General features: G+C 44.9%; 1 protein-coding gene across 1 annotated transcript in view; it reads left to right on the plus strand.

Moving 5' to 3' along the window:
• Nucleotides 1-18,368, plus strand: part of SLC6A4 (solute carrier family 6 member 4) — a 52,744-nt gene continuing 34,376 nt past the window's right edge. The window contains exon 1 of the mRNA XM_049859763.1: nucleotides 1-270. The gene's annotated coding sequence lies outside the window, so the exon portion shown is untranslated. The remainder of the gene's footprint in view (nucleotides 271-18,368) is intronic.

Here is an 18,368-nt window from a genome sequence, read left to right on the forward strand (position 1 = left end):
GCCACCCATCCACTCCAGGAGGAAAGCGGAGCCGCGGCCGCGGTGAAACATAAAGTTTATTCAGCTCAAAGTGACGCAAAGATTCTTAAAGAGCTCTTTGGCGGCGGATATCTAGAGATCAGACCATGTGAGGGGCCAAGAGTACAAATACTGCCGCTCCGGCGCAAGCTGCGGCAGAGGCAGCGTCCGCACCCCGGTGCCTCGAGGGCGCGCGGGTCGCCGAGTCTCCGAGAGCTCCGGGGACCAGCCCTCCGGTCTCCTTCCCGGCAGGTGGGTCCATTTTTCTTTGTTGCTGCTAATCCACACTTCTTTACAGAACTTCATGCCGTGGGCGGTCTGCAGGGGACCTGTCAGCCCGGCTCTGCTTAAGCCAAGCCACTGGAGCTGTCTGCGCTTCCCGGCGGCGCGTTCCTGTCTCCTGCAACTCTGTAGTAAGTGTTGACAGCTTATGGGCCAGTGGGAAAAGATGAAAGTTGAGTGAAGAAGGGGATTCTTGAAGGCTCTGGAGGGCGTCTTTTCTCTGGCACCGGGGGCTTTGTGATGTCTTAAAACCTTGCCGAGATGATCCTAAACCTAGTGCTGTTTCTGCGCTTTAGGAAGTTGATTTCATTTCAACCCTTGTTTTCTGTGTTACCTTTACTTGTGCAATTCCGTGCAGGTGGCTTTATGCAAAGGCAGTTAGTTCTGCGGGAGAGTTGTGTTTGACATAAACGCTCAAATTATCTAGAGAAATCTCGGAGCGACCCTTAATTGGGACGAGTTCCCGAGCGCGCTTGAGTTGTTTTCACCGGCAGAGATGTTGGGCGCTCAGACTGGTCACAGGCCATTCAGAATTTATGTGAAACTCTGACTCCTTTGGGCTGGTTTGTATGGTTGAAGTGCATAACCATCAATTGCTTGAAACAAGGTGTACATTCAATTTTGTTTTTGAAAAAGCCAAAGAACACTAAGGAGGGGTTTTCCTGGGTCTTTTGCATATTGAATTGTTTCTTTTCCAGTTGGAGTTCTAAAAGAGAGGGGTAGAATTTCTCAGAGTCAGACATTTCCAAGTCTTGTGTGTATGTATTTTTATGATCAATTTTGTCCAGAAAAATGAACCAGGTCAATGGATTATTTACGAGTCTGCTAGCTCTCATCATAGTATGAAGAGATCAAATATTTAATGTGTTTTGCCTTCAGTTACATAGGGAAAATGTCTAAGAAAGCAACATTGGAATTTGAGTTTCATGAAAGGGAGAAGAGCTACGGGAGGCATTAGTGTTTGGGGTTTTAGGGGTGGAGGGAAATATGCAGCTTTGACTCTTGGTCCAATTATTAGCTTTTATGTGGGGCCATGGATACCCAAAGGTCCAAGTTTCCTACCATAGACTCTGGGCTAGGAGTGGCTGTTTGCAGCACGGATGAGAGGCAGGCTTTTATAGGGCTTGTGCAAATTAAGAAACCCTTTGGGATTTTTTTTTTTTTAAATCACTAAACCTGAATAAGAGCTAATTGAGACTGCATTACAATTAATCAAAAGTCCCTTCAAAACTCTAGTGACCCATCTAGCACATTTCAGGGATGTAATTACCAGGGCCAATATTCAGATCCATTCCTTTCAGTCTCCTTGTTTAAGACATATATAGACACATGCTAGGGGTGGGTCGCGGGGGTGGGAGGGGAATAGTGTTGACATTTTAATGGAATTGGCAAGACTTCAGAAATTCCTCTTTGAGGCATCTTTAGAGTCATCTCAGCATTTTGATGAAACTCAGAGAGGCATGTCGAAGAGTTGCCCATATGGGGGAAGTGGCTGGAATAAGAGTCCTTGGCTGCAGGACGTTAGGAGTGTCTGTTGGGCAGTCTCTTATAGTAGGTTTGCAAAAACACCCTGGATGTCTCCCCTGCCAAAGTGAAGTGTGGGTAATTCCAGGAACTCAGTCAGTACATGGCTGTTTCTGCTCCTTCTTCGTACTCATCAACTGGCATAATCTGAGAGCACACAGGCAGGGCTGCCTGAAGAAGTTTAATTTTAATACAGCGTAATGAATCAACAGGATATGGTCATGACTTGACTTTTTTTCTGAAGATGCCTAAATGGCCAAACAGAAAATTATGCAGTCAGTGTTATTCTTGGTTATACACGGGCTCTGACGGGCCTCTGTTCTAAATGGGGAGGGGGGTAGAGCAACATGATATCCAAGTGCCCCCCAACTCATTCTGTGACCATGACCCCAACCTCCCAGCTTTAAGCAACTTGAGTTGAAATGATGGTGCAAAATGCCCGAGGGCTGGAACTTTCTATCCGGATGTTGCCATCAGATTGGTCCTCTGGGGATCCCCCCAACCCCGGGTTTCGCTTTAAGCCAGAGAGTTTGCACACTCTGACATGCAAACTTAAGTGCCACAACCAGCAGGGCCCCAAGCCCCTGGACTCCCTGAATGTCCTTTGCAGGATATTCAGGACTAGTGTGGCAGAAATGGCCTCCAGGCAGTACAAACTCGGGCTGTGCTGTTTCTTTTCCAGTCACTGAGCTATTGCCAGTTGGCAGCGCTCACCTGAGGTTTGTGGGGTTCTGTGGAACAGGCTTGGGTATGGAGTCAGACATCTGATCAAAGCACTGTACGTACCTGGGGCAAGTGATGCTGACCCACCCTGCTTTTGTGGGGAATCAGTTGTGCTTAACTGAGCAAAACAGCACCCTAAGGAAAGAAAACTACCACCTTTCTAGGAGGGACCCAGGTACAAAATACACGAAACTAGCTTTTCAAAATACACGAAACTAGCTTTTCAAAGCAATGTGGTATAAATGACTTTTCCTGAATGGAAAGGTGAATTGCTGGCCATTGGCCGATGCAGCTGCCTTATTTCCAGGTGGAGCTCATAGCACTGACTTTGGTCCACATTCAGAATTGTCACTTCAGGTAACATGTCAGGTCCTACAGACAGCTCTGTGCAGGGGCAGTCCCTTCAGCCTGACCTTTGTTAGCTCTCGGTGACTGGGAAGATGAATGCTCATTTATGTCAATGTCAACAATACGCTTCTAAACTGGACGAGTGTTTTCCCAGCCCTGTGTTTAACGAGGTGACAAAAGGAGTGGAGATAAGGCTGGTTATGAGGCAGTCCGACTGCTTTATTATTATTTTTTCCTTTCCTTTGACTCCCCTGGAACCTGGCAGCAGCTCCCTAGCTCCCACCCAACCCTGAACCTAGGCTTTTTAAAACCAGGGCTGGATGGGCTCCAACACTGGGTACCCATTGACCCCAGAAGCCCCTGGACTGCAAAGTGAGAGATAAACCCCAGCGATGTGGGGGTGATGTCCCAGGGCCAGCTCAGTGGCCAGGGTCCTCAGGCACTGATAAGCGACAGATAGCAAGGGGGGAGATCTCCTGGGATCTCGAGGTCCAGTTTTTGGCAGCCAGTCAGAACCTGGTGTCAGTATTTGAGGTAGGGAGGGCAGAGGTCTGGAAACAAAAAAAAACAGGGGCGTGACAAAACCATATCTGGGATAGCACCTCTCAGCCAGTTGTCTGCTCTGAGAGAGTCCCTTGGCCGAAGATGGGGAGGTGGGCTCTGTGGGAGGAGGCAATCCTGGGTATTTGCCTCCTTGTCTTTTGTGTGGTCTTTCTGGGTGTATTCAAGGAAAAAGAGCATTTGTTTCCTTTGTTACTTCCTATGTTCCTACTGAAAGGCTTGTATAGTTCATTACCAGATACTGAGCAAAAATAAGATAAATTCTTATCTCTAACTAAGGGATTGCCCTAGAACTAGGGAGTGGCAGACCTGGAAGGACCTTGGAAGAGATCTGCTCAGATGAGCTGCACGGCCTGGTCAAGCTCTCCGAGGCTGTGAGGGCACAGCCACGACTTGAACTTGAGTCTCCTAAGTCCTTGGCTTTTGTTCTTTTCTCTTCTCCTGCTAACAGTGGGTTTGTTATTTTTAAAAAGCTAATCAAGTTAGCTGGCTTTTCTCCTTGTTTCAGAGAAAGGAGCCGGGCGGGAGGAAACCCCCGCCCAAAAAAAACCCAGTGCCGTTGAGTCGGTGGGAGGAAAGGGAGGGGAGAAACCGGGAGGGGAGCAGAGAGATATGCTATTTTGGGTGCACCACCAAGGGAAGGAGCCCTGGTGGCAGAGTTGTTAAGAGCTTGGATGTTAACTGAAAGGTTGGCAGTTCAAACCCACCAGCCACTCCTTAGAAACCCAATGGGGTCCCACTCTGTAGGTTTGGGGTTTTGTTTGTTTGTTTGTTTACCCCAGGGAGGGTTGACTGACCAGTGGTAGTAACAGGCATTCCCCAGCATCATCTGAGGGCTAGAATTATTTTTCTTCTCCTGATATTTTTTTTTTAATTTCAGTTGGAAAAGTTGTAGGAATGGTCCAGTGCACCCTCACCCAGCCTCACCAGTTGTTAACATTTTGCCACCAATGCACCCATACTCTCTTTTTCTGTCTAATCACACATGTATCTAATTTTTGTATATGTGATATATATAATTTTTGTATTATATAACATTCATGTAATGATTACATAATTTATATATGTAAACAAACAAACAAAAAAAACTAAACCCATTGCCATCGAGTCAATTCCAACTCATAGCAACCCTGTAGGACAGAGTAGAACTGCCCATAGAGTTTCCAAGGAACGCCTGGCGGTTTCAAACTCACTACCTTTTGGTTAGCAGCCATAGTTCTTAACCACTATGCCACCAGGATTTCCAATTTATATATATAAACAAACAAACAAAAAACCCCAAACCCGTTGCAATCGAGTCAATTCTGACTCATAGCAACCCTATAGGACAGAGTAGGACTGCCCCATAGGTTTCTAAGGAGCAGCTGGTGGATTCGAACTGCCGACATTTTGGTTAGCAGCCGAGATTTTAGCCACCGCCATATATAAATATTTTTGCTGTTGTTGAACCTTTGAGAATTTGCAGACATTGATATTCTTTACCCCTAAATATTCCTGTAGTTATCTTCTAAGAACAAGGACGTTCTCCTACCTAACCACAGTACCATTTCCACTCTTGGGAAACTTGTCACTGACACAATACTATTATCAAAGAAACGGCCCATATTCAAATTACTCCTGTTGTCTCAATGATGTTCTTTTTTAGCCATAGGGTTGTTTTTTTTTTAAGTAGTTTTTCTTTTTTTAAAGTTGTTTTATTGTGGTAAAATAGACATAACAAAACATTTGCCAATTCAACATTTTTTACAATGCCATTCAGTGACATTGATTACATTCATCATGTTCTCCAACCATCATGATGCTCAAAAAGGGTCACTTTTTGAGACCATGAACTCCTAGGGGCCAGAGACTGTCTCTTGCCCTCATCTCAGTGCATATCTGAGAACTAGATCAATACTAATTAATGGTGAACCAATTTTTCATGAATGTCCCCAAACTGTTACTCACTGTTTAAAGCACATTTTAGAACTTCTTGATTTAAGAGTACAGGCACCCCAAAGCAATAACACCCAAATCACAAACATCTACCAGAAGAACTAGATGGTGCCCAGCTACCACCACCGACTGCCCTGACAGGGAACACAACAGAGTGTCCCGGGCAGAGCAGGAGAAAAACGTAAAACAGAACTCAAATTCACTTAAAAAGTCCAGAAGGAGACTGGAGGAACCCCCGGACTCTCTGTTAACCCAGAACTGAAACCATTCCCGAAGCCCTCTCTTCAGACAAAGATTAGACAGGACAATAAAACAAAAAATAACACACCTGAGGAGTGTGCTTCTTAGTTCAATCAGATAGATATACGAGACCAAAAGGGCAGCTCCTGTCCAAAAGCAGGATGAGAAGGCAAGAAGGGACAGAAACTGGATGAATGGACACAAGGAACCCTGGGTGGAAAGGGAGAGCATGCTGTCATATTGGGGGGATTGCAACTAATGTCACAAAACAACATGTGTATAAATTTTTGTGTGAGAAATTAACTTGAGCTGCAAACTTTCACTTAAAGCACAATAAAAAAAAATCACAAACATTTTGTAGCTCAAGCATTGACCACACGTGGCCTCCACACCCCCTCCACGCTCTGAGCCCCCACCTCCAGCGGTTCGCTGCCCACCCAGTAGGATGGCCCAGTCCCCTCTTTCGTCTCTTCTTCACAGCTTGCTTTTTGTTTAATTCCATTTCAAACCCCTTCCTCCTCCCAGCCTCCTCTTCTACCTTGCTTGTGGACACAGGTATTCTGTCCTCACTTCATAACACCTTCTGCCTGGGTCTGGTTTTCTTCTCCTCTCCCTCCCTGGGCTCCCTCTGGGGGTCTAATCATAGCTGCTTCACGCCAAAGTAGTCTTAGTAATGTATTTGTACTGAGGAAAAGAAAAGCCATGCGTGGCAATTTTTCCACGTTTTTTATCTCGATTTCTATTCAGCGTATGTTGCTGTTGTTGCCGTCGTTAGGTGCTGCTGAGTTGCTTCCGACTCAGAGCGGCCACACGTTCAACAGAATGGAACACTGCCCAGTCAGGGTATAAATAACATTGCAACAAGAAAAGAATGTTTAGAAAATGTAAGTGACACTCCTAAACCTGCTTAGTCTTTGTCATCACCTGTTTGGAGTTTCCTAAATCTCTCTCCAGCCTTGTCCGTGTTCAAACATATTACAGCCACTGAGTGAAAGTGGTTTTGTTTCTGCAAAAAGTTTTAAGTTGTGAAGTTACCTGTAACATGGAATCTGTGTCAGCAACTTCCAAAGCCCTTATAAGTGTCTAAAAGGCCTTTCCACAGAATCTATACAAGTCTCTTTCCTTGTCCTTCTCTCCTCAAATTCAATTTTCCTCAAGAGCCAGAAAGAATGTTTAAAAAATTTAAAAATTAAAAAAAAAAAAAACCCGATAAATTCTAATCAGCCCCACCCTCCCCTCGCTGTTTTGTAGTACTTAATAATGCCCTGTTCTTCAGCTTTCATTTCTGTTGTTTTATTATTTTATGGTTAAAGTAGGATTTTGTACACTGGCTTGGAAAGCTAAACACCATTTATAGCATTTATTTCTGTGAGTAGAAAATATGTTCCAAGTTCCAGACAACCGACTCATGGTTTGGAGCACAAACCGTTGATGGGTGTGCCTGCCTGTACTTGTTTCAAAGTCTAAAAGCATAACATGGGCTCTTCTTTAGTCTTAGATAGGTCAATTTTCTCTGGTTCATAAAATAGTCCATTAAAATCACAGTTGTGGCAGCCCTTCCCCATTCCCAAGATGCACAGAAGAGCCTCTGAATGAAGGAGGAGAGAGGGGGGACAGGAGGATGAAGAAGAGAGAGAAGGGTCCCTGAGAAGGGGACCTGGATCCCATTTGCCTTAAGCCCAGGGAAGAAAGGTGCCTCACCTGGGCTCAAGCCTGCCAACGCCGCTGTGGATCCACCTGCCCTGCGCCCTGTAAACCTGAAGTAGACCCTTAGTGTTGGGAGCAAGTGCTTGGACACAGAGATGGCTAAGCCGTGGCCCTGCTTCCAGGCTAGCTGGGGGGCACAAAGCAAATATACACACAAAGCTAACTGGTGATACACATTTACCAATGATGACTGACAAGTGACTCCTCACACAGAGTAGAAGGTGATTATCCCAGGCCCGGGTGGTGAGAGAGCTTCATGAAGGAGGTAGACTGAAACCAGGCCTCCAAGGAGGCAGGACGAGCCCACAGGATGGGTTGGGGATGGATGCACCTGGTGAGCTCAGCGTGCAGGAGACTGGCTGCATTGTCCCCTGCTAATTGAGAGCCCCGATGCCGGGTGGGGGAGTGGTGGCCCGTCAGCCTTGCCCAGAGCACACATGCTGTCAACCAGCGCTCAAGGTAAGGCAACAAGTAACACACTGGGTAGATGTGTTAGCGATCCACGTTTCACTCAGTCACTGGTGAAATGCCTCATTGCAACTTGGATGGGTGGTTGAGTGAACTATCAAGAGAGAGAGCTGAGCAGTGTCCCTGGCTCACCTGTCCCTGAATCACAAGGCGGGAAGGGAGGTGTGTTTGTTTAAAATGTGTATCCCTAGGCCCCAGCCCAGATCTCTTGAATTAGAATCTCTGGGAGTGAACCCAGTACTCTACTCTTTACAAGTTTCTCAGGTGACTTCAAGACACTGATTGAGAGGAACAAGTGTGAACCAGTGAGGCCCCGTGTATGGAAAGAGATGAGGGCCCTAGGATCAGACCCAAACCACTCATTATGTTGGCTCCACGTCACTTAATCCTGTGGGTCTCAGTATCCCTGCTTGGGGTGTGAAGTAGGAAAGCAGAATGGATTGCATGTGTGTGGTAGTGGGAGTGGCCATCAACTCACTGTCATTTATTGTCGCTTTCCATGGGCTAGACACTGAGCCAAGCATTTGTCATACATTTATTTAATCCCCACAGCAGCCTTTATACAGTAAGAGTTTTAAAGATCTGCTTTTACACTGAGGAAATTGAGGCTCAGAGATGTTAAGTAACCTACCCAAAGTCACACAGCCAGTAAGTGGTAGATCTGGGATTCCAGTGCAGGCCTGTGAGACAGAAAGGAGAACTGCAGGTTGTGGACACACAGAAACTATTCAATGACAACTCAAGAAAGCCATGAGTCTAGGCTTGGCTGTTTAGCTGGAAGACATGTTCATCGGAGGAGGGGGCTGATCACACCTATCGATGCCAAATCTATTTTTATTAAAGTCAAAATAAATAAACCATTGCACTTTTAGCCAGCCTCTGGAATGATCTGTACCCCACCACACACAGCTAATCATCTAGATTTTTACACTCTGTGTGGAGAGAGAAGCTCAGGGCTGTTTTCTTCCAGGCAGAGAAAGCTCTGGCAAAGACCTTTTCCTTTCTCAGGGTAACTCACCCAAATGGCCCTAAGGGTTTTAGCCTATGTGATTCCTCTTCAGGAGATTAAACTGTCTGACTCCCTCATACGAGGAGTCAATCCTTTGGATAAGAAGATGATCCTGGAGTTCTTTTCTACCCCTTAAATGCAAAAAAAAAAAAAAAAGCAGATTTTCTCTGCCCCCTTCAGCTATATCATGGACTCTACTTAGTTTGAAAGACAAGCCAGGTGTCCCAGTGGCTTAGAACCTACGACACTGATACCACAGAGAGCTTTGTACCTTCAGCAGACGCAAATATGACCCACCATGGGAGTCTTCGAGCAAAGACTAAATCCGGGGTCCTGGGACAGCAGCTGAGCAGTAGCGCCAAAGGCAAGCTTTTAAATCCTGAGGGCAACTTGAGAGGTAGGAGCACACTGTAGCAGGTCGGCAGAAATCCCAGGGTATGGTAGGGAAGGCCACAGCACTGAAAAGGAGCTCCGACCTCTCCCTCCTTAAACCTATTACTGTTTTCCGTAGCAGTTGGTCTAACTCTTTCCAGATTTTGGCCTTGGATCATAAGCTCCATTAGGCAAGACTGTGTCCGTCTTGTCTCTGAAGTACCTAGCACATAGTCAGAAAAAACCAGTCACTGTTGAGTCGGTTCCAACTCATGGCAATGCCACGTGTGTTAGACTAGCGCTGTGCTTCATAGGGTTTTCAGTGGCTGAGCTTTTGGAAGTAGATCACCTGGTCTTACTTATGAGGTGCCTCTGGGTGGACTCGAACCTCCAACCTTTCAGTTAGCAGCCAAGCATGTTAGCCATTTGAACCACTCAGGGACTCCACCGTGTAATAGGCACACAGGTACCTTTGCTGAAGATAGATAGCGTTTATCCGTGGCAGAGAGCAAGCTCAGTGTCGTTGGGCAGCACCAGAGCTCTGTAATTCCTATCACCCCCGGTACTGCCTTGGGAACTTTAGACTCCCTCTGAAGAGAAAATGCAAATTACCACTTAGCTATATGACCTATAATTAATCTTATCTCAGTGGTAGATGCCTAACTCCTGCTGTTTTTTCCTTTTGTTTTGTTTTTGAAAATGAAAAGGGAGTACCCTGAGAAATGAACTTACTTAAATCTTGACACACGAAGTCCGAGTACAAAATTTCTGTGGTGTTTCGGCTGAGAATGTGCTGATGGACAGCAAACAGACAGAGTCACGGGCATTTCCAAAGGGCTGGGTGGTTTTATGACTAATTGTAATTACATGCTTGTTCAGATACTGGTTCCCCTGGCTACAGAGACAGAGTTTGTGGAAAGAGGAATGGAGCTTTGATCAAGATCAAGAGCTGTTTAAATAGAAATAACTCTTTTGACTAGGGGGGAAATGGAGTGAATTAGCCCAGTCACAGGGCTGAGAGGAACCAGGAGTGTGAATAGAAAGTCAGTCAACCACGACTGTCAGCCCATCAAAGGTACCACTATGTGGCCCCTTGAGTGTGGAGATGGGGGGGGGGACGAGGCCCATGTGTGTTGGGTTGTCCTCCCATGGCAGAGCTGGCATACCTGACCCCACCCACAGCCTGTCACCTGCTCAACTTGAGATAATGGCACACGTTCAAGGTGCAAAGGAAGCTTCTGGAGCTTTTTCTGGCCATGGAGAGACTCAAAGGCTGCCTGGAGGAGGTCACAGTTGCAATACTGACCTCCTTTGCAGTTTTCCCATCCAGCCAGATAAAAAACCTTTAACAAAAAGGAAGGCTTTCAAGACAGCATTCTCAGAAACCAACTTTTTAACAACTCTTACTTCTGTATTCCTGGGCCAGCTCGCTCTCAACCGTTGTCATCTGTCAGTCTTAGTAGAAAAAGCTGGTCAGTGCTCTGCAGAATCAGAAAAGTGGGAACAGAGTCCAGATCCATCAGGCAGGATCTTGCGGACAGAAGGGGGCCCAGGCACGTCCATGCAGCTCCTGACCGACCTGACTGGTAACTGGGAGGAGCTTTCCTCCAACTGGGAGAGGTAGAGGGATGAGGAGATGTGCACCTCCTGCTACTTGGCGGCTTTGAGAGACGGTAGCTTGTCTGTTTGCACGCCAGGTTCTAGACCCAGGGGTGGAGCTGCAATAGGAGAACGCCTAGAAAGCAGAGCTGGGATGGAGAGAGACCAACCTCTGGAGAGAGACCTGAAGCCCTGGCTCTGCGAGGGATGCCCCCTACCAGGTTTTCTTCTGACTTGGCCATTTCGGCCTGCTGAAAAAAAAAAAAAAAAGTACTAGGGGGCTATTTTAGGAAACAAGACCTTTGTAATGGCTGAGAACAAAAATAGAGACCAGTGTATTATTCTTCCTGGAGCTGCTCGTCATAGTTGCCAAGAAATCAAGATCGGATGCTGTGGGGCTAGATCCCCAAGGACCTTTAAGAACACACCTGTAGTGCCCTCCAGTAGTCCACCTGCCTGCACACAGGTGTTCCATTCTCCCTGCAGGATGTCCCAGGGGAGAAAGTACAGGTAGTCCCCTTCTTAGGACGGGACTCCGTTCCTACAACCCTGTCGTAATTCGGTTCTGACATAAGTTGAAAACCTCTTTTTTTTTTTAGTTTTCTTTGTTGCCTGCTATATGGCAGTGTTTTGAACAGTAAATCATAACATCGAACACCTGTGAGTGAATGTCTGCAAATGATAACATCAGCAAACTATGAGCTGCAACACTATAGTAGGGCATATTACTAACGATAAGATGTACCAAAAAAAAAAAAAAAGGGACACTAGGTGGTAAGTGTTGTTCGTCGTAACTCGAATACGCTGTAAACGGAATCTGGAGCCAGTCACTCTGCTTCTGCGGAGGGAGGGTAGCGATCATTGTTATAACTAAGCTTATTCCCCAACTAAATGTATTGCTCCCGAGATGGACCTCGTTTCTCTTCTGTAGACCCCTCCTGACTTGGTGGATGGGCTGGAGAAATGTTGGGTAATGCAGTTATTCTTTGAGCTTCAATTTAAACAAGAGGAAAGTTGTGATTGAAAATAGGAAGACGTTCCTAAAGAAAACGCTGGGTAGAGTTTTGAAGGTAGAGAAAAAAAGATCAAGTGGAAAAGGGCCAAGGTCACAGGCAGGTATCTGGGCTGGGTGCCAAGGGCTACACGTGGTAAAGTTCCTTATACTTGCCATCTGGTAAAGTTATTTGATGTTTAATGTGCAAAACATGCCATTGGTATAGGCTGGAAAGAAGTACAGAGACCTTCCTCAAACGACACAACCAGAGATCACCAAATTCAGACAGTGTAGTAGCTGTGTGTTTATATATATTGACATCTCATTGTCTCTTATTAAAACAAAACAAAAAACTTTAAAAAAAAAAAAAGAGACCTTTGTCCTGAATAAGCAGTTATTTATGGTAGATGAGATCCCTGGGTGGTGCAAGTGGTTTGTGCTTGACTACTAACCTAAAGCTTGATGATTTTTAACCCACCCAGCAGTGCCGTGGAAGAAGGGCCTGGTGGTCTTCTTCAGTAAAGATTTTAGTCAAGAAAACCCTTTGGAGCAGTACTCTGTAACACATGGGGACACCCTGAGTCAGAATCAACTTGACAGCAGCAGCAGGCTTGGGTTTTTGTTTTGTCTTATGTGGATGTGAGGATGCGTGGTTATTTAAAAAGTCTGTCAATTCCAGTTAAGGTACCAGGAAAGGAGGAACAGAGAGAAGTTAGCACATTAAAAAAAAAAAAAATGAGCAGAATGAGGTTTTATCTAGATCAGCCTGTGAGAAGTTTGTATTCTCTTATAAGTGATTCTTGTATCCTTGAACTTGAGGTGGAGTTGGGGGTGGGTACCAAATAGTTGAATAGGGTAGAGCACAGGACACCTGCCTCTCTCTGCAAATACACATACCACCATCTCCACCAGCCTAGCTACACAGCACTGATTTCTTTCTTGTTACTGTAGGTGTTTTTGGCAACAACCAATCCCTTTAAAATTTTTATTATCCGCTTTACAGGAAAAAAAAGAACCCAAAGAACACAAACTCTAATTACTTATATCACCTGGTGTTCATGTTTAATCTTTGCCAATATTTATATACAGAGTCATCCATGTGTATCTACTACTTGGCGTTCTAATTTTCTACTCACTACATTATTGTCTTTACATTTCTATGTGCAGATAGTTAAGTTACAGCCACTGAGAGCTCCCAGATAGGTAGGAAACATACATTTGCCTTTTAAAAATAATATTTATTGTGCTTTAGGTGAAAGTTTACAGCGCCAATTAGTTTCTCATTGAAAAATTTATAGACAAATCATTTTGTGACATTGGTTGCAATCCCCACATTGTGTCAGTTCTCTCCCCGTTTCCACTCCAGGTTCCCCATGTTGGTTTGTCTGGGTTTCCTGACCCTCTCTGCCTTTTCATCTTGCTTTTGGGCAGGTGTTGCCCATTTGGCCTTGTATTCTTGATTGAACATAGAAGCACCTTCCTCACGTGTGTTATCGTTTGTTTTATAAACCTGTCTAATCTTTAGCTGAAAGGTAGGGTTCTAGAGTGGCTTCAGTTCTGAGTTAGCAGGATGTCCCAGGGATCACAGTCTTAGGGGTTTCTCCAGCCTCTGTCAGATCAGTAAGTCTGGTCTTTTTTCATGCGTTTGAATTGTGTTCTACATTTTTCTCCTGCTCTGTCCAGGACCCTCTATTGTGATCCTTGTCAGAGCAGTTGGTGGGGGTAGCTGGGTACCGTCTAGTTCTTCTGGGCTCAGGTTGGTGGAGGCTGTTGTTCATGTGGTCCATTAGTCCTTTGGACTAATATTTTCCTTATGTCTTTGGTTTTCTTCATTCTCCTTTCCTCCGGATGGGATGGGACCAGTAGATATATCTTACATGGCTGCTTAAAACCTTTTAAGACCCCAAGACACTACTCACCAAAGTAGGATGTAGAACATTTTCTTTATGTTATGCCAGTTGACCTAGTTGTCCCCCGAGACTATGGTGCGCAGCCTTTGTCTCCAGTAACTCAGTCCCTCAAGGTGTTTGGATGTGTCTAGGAAACATCTATGACTTTGCCTTGGACAAGTTGTGCTGACTTCCCCTGCATTGTGTATTGACTTTTCCTTCACCAAAGTTAACACTTGTCTACCACCTAGTTAGTAATTTCTCCTCTGCACCCCTCCCCTCCCTTGTAACCATCAAAGATTTTTTTTTTCTGTGTGTAAATGTTTTCTTGAGTTTTTATTACATTTGCCATTTTTATCAGTTACCAGTTCCTAGCCATCCTGCTCCTGTTGGATCTGGGGGTGGACACCAAGTCTTTGCAGTTATCAGTAGTGGAACCAGTCCATCCCTGGACATCTTTTTCTAGCATAGTATAATGTGATTTTAGCTAAACAGAAACACGTTTCAACTCACAAACTGTTTCAAGATTTTGAAAAGTTCAGGCCCTGAAGAAACGAAGTTAGCTGGACGTCTTGACTGCTTACGACTTTATAACAGGTCACAGGTATAAAGTCCAAAAGGGCTCAGATTTCTACCCTATGTTTGATGTCTCAGCCCTCAATCTAGACCCGAGGAAGGTGAGCTGACTTCCCCACAGCTCAGGGCAGTGATATGAAGGCGCTGTGGCCTGCGCCCAGCCCTCCCCACAAAGGCGCATGGTGATGGAGACACCAGCCATACTGCATCAGTAACTCCCATGCTTGTTCTCCTGACTCTCCCAGCCTGCAGGAGAGGTGACCCTGCCTGCCCCACAGTTGCAGAAGGACAAGGGGATTAGCCACAGAAGTTGCTGGGGGATGGTAAGAGCAGTGCTGTTTAAGTCCCATTGGGACTTTCAGGGGCAAGATGGGAACTCTGTTCAGCAGAAGGGCAAAGCACAGAGGGGTAGGACTCAGCTGCAGCTGGAGGCAGCTAGAATCTGCCCGAAATTTTCCAAGACCTGCGCTGAGGGAGAGGTGAAGAAGTCCTCAGCTAAGGCTAGGGCTGCCGCACAAGGGGCTGCCTTTCCCCCTCTATCCTTTGCTCTTTTACTTTTTTAATCATATCTACAGCTTATACAGCATATAACTTGGGGTATTCAGCTTAAATAATGGAGAAGACTGTCCTTATCTACTTACGGGAAGAAACGGCTTCTTTTTTAGGTTACTGTTTTCCCAGGACCTAGCACAGCATCCAAGACCAAGTAAGTGCTCCATGAAATGAGTCCTTGTCTTACACTCTTCTTAGTTACCGGTACTTAAAAAAAAAAACAAACCCATTGCCGTCCAGTCGATTCTGACTCATAGTGACCCTATAGGGTAGAGAACTGTCCCCTGGAGTTTTCAAGGAGCACCTGGTGGATTAGAACTGCCAACTTTTTGGTTAGCAGCAATAACTTTTTTTTTTTTTTTTTTAATTTTTATTGTGCTTTAAGTGAAAGTTTACAAATCAAGTCAGTCTCTCATAAAAAACTTATATACACCTTGCCACATACTCCCAATTGCTCTCCCCCTAATGAGATAGTCCGCTCCCTCCCTCCACTCTCTCTTTTTGTGTCCATTTCACCAGCTTCTAATGCCCTCTACCCTCTCATCTCCCCTCCAGAGAGGAGATGCCAACATAGTCTCAAGTGTTCACCTTATCCAAGAAGCTCACTCCTCACCAGCATCCCTCTCCAACCCATTGTCCAGTCCAATCCATGTATGAAGAGTTGGCTTCGGGAATGGTTCCTGTCCTGGGCCAAAAGAATGCCTGGGGACCATGACCACCGGGGTCCTTCTAGTCTCAGTCAGACCATTAAGTCTGGTCTTTTTACGAGAATTTAGGGTCTGCATCCTACTGCTCTTCTGCTCCCTCAGGGGTTCTCTGTTGTGTTCCCTGTCAGGGCAGTTATTGATTGTAGCCGGGCACCATCTAGTTCTTCTGGTCTCAGGCTGATGTAGTCTCTGGTTTATGTGGCCCTTTCTGTCTCTTGGGCTCATAATTACCTTGTGTCCTTGGTGTTCTTCATTCTCCTTTGATCCAGGTAGGTTGAGACCAATTGATGCATCTTAGATGGCCGCTTGCTAGCTTTTAAGACCTCTCTCCAAGGTGTAGCAGCCAAAACTCTTAACCACTACATACCAGTTACTGGTGCTAGAGGGTGAGATTTCTGTCCCTTGAGGTGAAGTGAATGCTTTGCTCTTAAATAGGGCCTTGTGAAACCTTGGTGATTTGCTGACTTTTTTTTAGATCCCTTTTTTTTTTTTTATTGAACTTTAGATGAAGGTTTACAGTACAAATTAGTGTCTCATCAAACAGTTAGTACACACATTTGTGCATGACATCGGTTAACAACCCAATGACGTGTCAACACTCTCCCTTCTCAACCCTGGCTTCCCTATTACCAGCTTTGCTGTTTCCTCCTACCTTCCAGTCCTGCCCCAGGGCCGGTGCATCCTTATAGTCTTGTTTTGTTCTATGGACCTGTTCAATCTTTGGCTGAAGGGTGAACCTCAAGAGTGGCCTCATTACTGAGCTGAAAGGGTGTCTGGGGGCCATACTCTCAGGGTTTCTCCAGTCTCTGTCAGGCCACCAAGTCAGATCTTTCTTTTTGAGTTAGAATTTTCTTCTACATTTTTCTCCAGCTCTGTCTGGGACCCTCTATTGTGATCCCTGTCAGAGCAGTCAGTGATGGTAGCCGGACACCATCTAGTTGTAGTGGACTCAGTCTGGTGGAGGCCGTGGTAGATGTGGTCCATTAATCCTTTCCCTTGTGTCTTTAGTTTTCTTCATTATTCCTTGCTCCCAAAGGGGTGAGACCAGTGGAGTATCCTGGATGGGTGCTCACAGGCTTTTAAGACCCCAGATGCTACTCACCAAAGTAGAATGTACAACATTTTCTTTATAAACTCTGTTATGTCAATTGAGCTAGATGTTCCCTGAGACCATGGTCCCCACAGCCCTCAGCCCAGCAATTCAGTCCCTCAGTGAGTTTGGATGTGTCTATGGAGCTACCTTGGGCTTGCCTTGTACAGGTTGTGTTGGCTTCCCCAGTATTGTGTACTGTCCTACCCTTCACCAGAGTTACTGCTTATCTATTAAGTGTTTTTCCATCCCCACCCCTCCCCTCCCTCGTAACCATCAAACATTGTTTCTTTTTATATATAAACCTTTTCATGAGTTTTTAACAGTAGTGGTCTCATAAAATATTTGTCCTTTTGTGATTGACTTATTTCACTCAGCATAATGTCCCCTAGATTTATCCATGTCATGAGATGCTTCACAGATTCATCATTGTTCTTTATTGTTGCATAATACTCCATTGTGTGTATGTACCATAGTTTGTTTATCCATTCATCTGTTGATGGGCGTCTAGGTTGTTTCCATCTTTTTGCTATTGTGAACAATCCTGCAGTGAACATGGGTGTGTATACATCTATTCGTGTGACCACTCTTATTTCTCTAGGATATATTCCCAGGAGTGGGATTGCTGGATCATGTGGTATTTCTATTTCTCGCTTTCTAAGGGAGCGCCATATCGTTTAAGGGAGCGCCAGATCGTTTTACAAAATGGTTGTATCATTTTGCATTCCCACCAGCAATGCATAAGAGTTCCAATCTACCCATAGCCTCTCCAACAATTGTTATTTTCTGTTTTATTGACTAGTGCAAGTAATGCCGGGGTGAGATGGTATCTCATTGTGGTTTTGATTTGCATTTCTTTGATGGCTAGAGATCATGAGCATTTCCTCATGTGTCTGTTGGCTGCTTGAATGTCTTCTTTGGTGAAGTGTCTGTTTATTTCCTTTGCCCATTTTTAATTGGATTATTTGTCTTTTTGTCATGGAGGTGTTGGATTTTCTTGTAGATTTTAGAGATTAGACCTTTGTCTGATTTGTAATAGCCAAAATTCTTTTTCCAGTCTGTAGGTCCCTTTTTACTGTTTTGGTGAAGTCTTTTGATGAGCATGGGTGTTTAATTTTTAGAAGATCCCAGTTATCTAGCTTATCCTCTGGAGCTTGTATGTTGTTGATTGTGATTTATATCCTGATAATGCCGTATATTAGGGCCTCTAGCGTTGATCCTATTTTTTCTTTAATGAACTTCATGGTTTTTGGCTTTATATTTAGGTCTTTGATCCATTTTGAGTTAGTTTTTATATGTGGTATGAATTATGGGTCCTGTTTCATTTTTTTGCAGTTGCACATGCAGTTTTGCCAGCACCATTTGTTAAAAAGACTGTTTTTTCCTCATCTGATGGACTTTGGGCCCTTGTCGAAGATCAGGTGACCATAGGTGGATGGATTTACATCTGTGTTTTCAATTCTGTTCTATTGGTCAATGTATCTGTCGTTGTACCAGTACCAGGCTGTTTGACTAACATAGCTGTATAGTAGGCTCCGAGGTCAGGTAGTGTGAATCCTCCTACTTTATTCTTCTTCAATAGTGCTTTACTTATCCGGGGCCTCTTCCCTACCATATAAAGTTAATGATAAGTTTTTCCATCTCTTTAAAGAGTGTTGTTGGTATTTGGATCGGTATTGCATTGTATTTATAAATCGCTTTGGGTAGAACTGTCATTTTCACGATGTTGAGTCTACCTATCCATGAGCATGGTATGTTTTTCCATTTATGTAGC

Source organism: Elephas maximus, chromosome 19, assembly GCF_024166365.1.
Source record: "Elephas maximus indicus isolate mEleMax1 chromosome 19, mEleMax1 primary haplotype, whole genome shotgun sequence".
In the NCBI taxonomy this organism is placed as follows: Eukaryota; Metazoa; Chordata; class Mammalia; order Proboscidea; family Elephantidae; genus Elephas; species Elephas maximus.